Raw genomic sequence first — 2,999 nt, forward strand, 5'->3', positions numbered from 1 at the left:
GCCTTGATATAGATATGTTGTATGTATATCTATATAAACATCTTACAAAATGTTCCTAACCACAATTTATTAGTTAATGTCCTTATTCATTATATGAATGGGCTTAAAATAAGAAGGTGGTCACGTGAGTTGAAGGGCGTGTTGATACATACTCCGCATCACAAACCACATAATGGTGGGCAACTATTGAAGTAAATAAAAAGTAGAGTTGTGAGAGGAGATGACATCAGCAAATGATGAGGTTTTTGGGGTGCAGGGATTTTATGGCAGAAAGAAGTTGAAAAGATTTGATAAAACAGTTGGAGTTGGGCTGTTTTAATTTGGTGATTGACTCTCTGTTTGTTCAGGCCAGGGTAACTCAGATCCTCTGCTAGCTCAGCTTCTACATTAAGACTTTTCCTGGATCTTTCTCCTTTTGGTGCCCATTTTACTATTCACCATTATACTCACAATTCACTGTTTTTTTTTTTCCTTTTTCTTTTATGACGTTCGACGCCTTGTTTACCTTTTTCTTTCTTAATTTGTCATTTCATATGAATTCCATTTCAATTTAAGGATTATGGCCAACTTTTACTACTCTTGGGCCTTGGCATTATTTTAGTCATAGTTTGCTTATTTGCAAGCACTTGGATTATTGAGTAAGAAAAATACACACCGAATAAAGCTTTAAGTACATAGATTTGTGGAAATTTTTTTAATGATATAATGGGAGTATAAGCATCAAATTCAATAATGTAGCCAAATTAGCATACTGCGTACAATTTAAGGTAAGACATGCGGCGATTATATGTAGTGATAAGCCGCTGGTTAATGATAACTTCAAATTTGAATTACTAATATAGCACTTGTTTTAATTTATATATAAATTAGTTACCGGTCTAAGTGAAGCTTACATATGATGGAAAAAAAAAAAGGTGGTGTTGGAGGTTTTGTGTATTAAAAATGTACTCATTTGAAAGATAATTGTGTGCAAAAGTAAATATGTAAGGGTAGCTAAGAGAAATAAAAGTGTTACAAAAATCATTAGGTTCAAATTCAAAACAAGCTTGATGTAAACATTATAATTTTGTGACAAAAAGAGGAATCCTTGTAATTTATCCTATAGAAATACAATATTTGGCATTTAAAAAAAAAGTAACACTGAGTATCAAACTCATGAATAGGTTGACTAGTTACATAAGGTGAGAACCTATTTCTTGCGGAGGATTTACAGCTGAAAATAATACTTCGTATTACGCATGGTAGTGATTAAATATGGCTGATGGGATGAGTTTGAATCATTGGTGTTGATAGTGGCAATGGAATTGATATTAATGGAGTAACAAAGAGACTAAGCTAAAAAAAGGCAACTGATTGATGTGGCGTCATTGGCATGGCGTCATGCATGAACTCATTACTCTCAAGAAATTAAACACTTTGACGTAAACGAAAAAAGGGCTAAACCGCCTAAACATCTATCTATAGAGTGTTGAAATCTCTTCTAATTGATAGAGGGTTGAAATCTCTTATAAGGAGTAGTATATTATTTCCTCCGTCTCATAATATAATTCCTGTTTTCCTATTTTAGAGATCTATAATGTTTTTAATGTTTTTATTTTTGGATAACATGTAAAGATTATTATACCCTTACTTTTTTTTATTTTATTTACTGTACTCCTAAATTACTTTTGAATTTTGCATATTTATACTTTTTTTCCACTTTCTCTATCTAACTTTTGTTTATAATTGAATTTTTTACTTTCATTAATGTACTTCATCCATTTTTTTTTCCTCCTATTTCTTAAATATTGTAAAAAGGCACAAACAAGAACTTTATGGGACCAGTGGCGATTCCAGTATGGGTTCAGTGGGTTCAGCTGAACCCATACTGAAAAGAAAAAAAAACGAACAGGTTTTTCAAAAAAAAAAAAAAAAAAAAAAAAATAGGGATAAGTATAAAACTCCGCACATATATCATTGCTAAACTAACAAGCAATGCTTTGCTAAAATGGAAATAGGGATAAGTATAAAACTCCGCACAAATTTATATAACATTTTGGAAGATGATTTCCTTTTTAGTTTGTGTTTTGATTTTGTTGGTTTGTCTCATGTTAGACGTGAAGGCAATTTTGTCGCTCATCATTTAGTCAAATTAGTACTGTTTAGTATAGAGCAAATTTGGAAAAATCATTATCGAGTGATATTTCCCCTATGCACTTATGGATTGTTTATTCGTTGATACGATTTTCACGTTATTATTATTTATTTTTTTCTAAAAAAAAATATTACTAACAGAATATTGTAATATCTAACTTGAGATTTGATAATTTTAGCTTTCAACCAATATTTAACTAGTACTACCTCCGTTTCTTTTTAGTTGACACGTATTCCATTTTAGGAATTTTTTTTAGTTGACACGTTTCCTTTTGGGGTAATCTTTTTACCTTGCATTTACAAGCTACCCCACTTGCTTTTTCCTTCTCTCTCACTCTATCTCCTCTACTTAATATATGTGCCTAAATCAAACGCGTCAACTAAATAGAAACGGAGGAAGTATTTTTAAAAAAAAAAACCAAGAATTTGATTTATTAATATTTCAAAAAATTCCGTTGCCGGGACTTGAACCTGGGTCTCTCGGGTGAGAGCCGAGTATCCTGACCAACTAGACTACAACGGAGAATTAGTTCATGGTACACAAGTATATTAATTTATTGTTTTATACTTGGAGGATATAGATTGAATTTTCAAAGCTTACGAGATTGAGAAGAAATGTGTGCATGGGTAAAGCCAGCCCATTAGCAACCGACTATCGTACCTCAAAAATGGGCCGATTAGCTTATGTAAGAAACTCAAGTAGGCGCCCAAATAAAGAAAGCTTAGCCACTAGCTAGTGGTACAAATAATTACACTTGGCATATCATTCATACGAGTATGTTAATGTTATCATCTTATCAACATTTAAGTAGTGTCGGCAATAAGCAATGAGAATATATAATAGAATCATATTATAAAAAAATGTA

General features: G+C 31.7%; 1 non-coding gene across 1 annotated transcript; it reads right to left on the bottom strand.

The window, feature by feature from the left end:
- Window positions 1-2,583: 2,583 nt before the first annotated feature.
- On the bottom strand, window positions 2,584-2,656 carry TRNAE-CUC (transfer RNA glutamic acid (anticodon CUC)). Its single transcript has one exon. It is a non-coding gene; the product is annotated as a tRNA-Glu (tRNA).
- Between the last annotated feature and the right edge of the window lie 343 nt (window positions 2,657-2,999).

The sequence above is a fragment of the Chenopodium album genome, chromosome 26 (assembly GCF_948465745.1).
Source record: "Chenopodium album chromosome 26, dcCheAlbu1.1, whole genome shotgun sequence".
NCBI lineage: Eukaryota > Viridiplantae > Streptophyta > Magnoliopsida > Caryophyllales > Amaranthaceae > Chenopodium > Chenopodium album.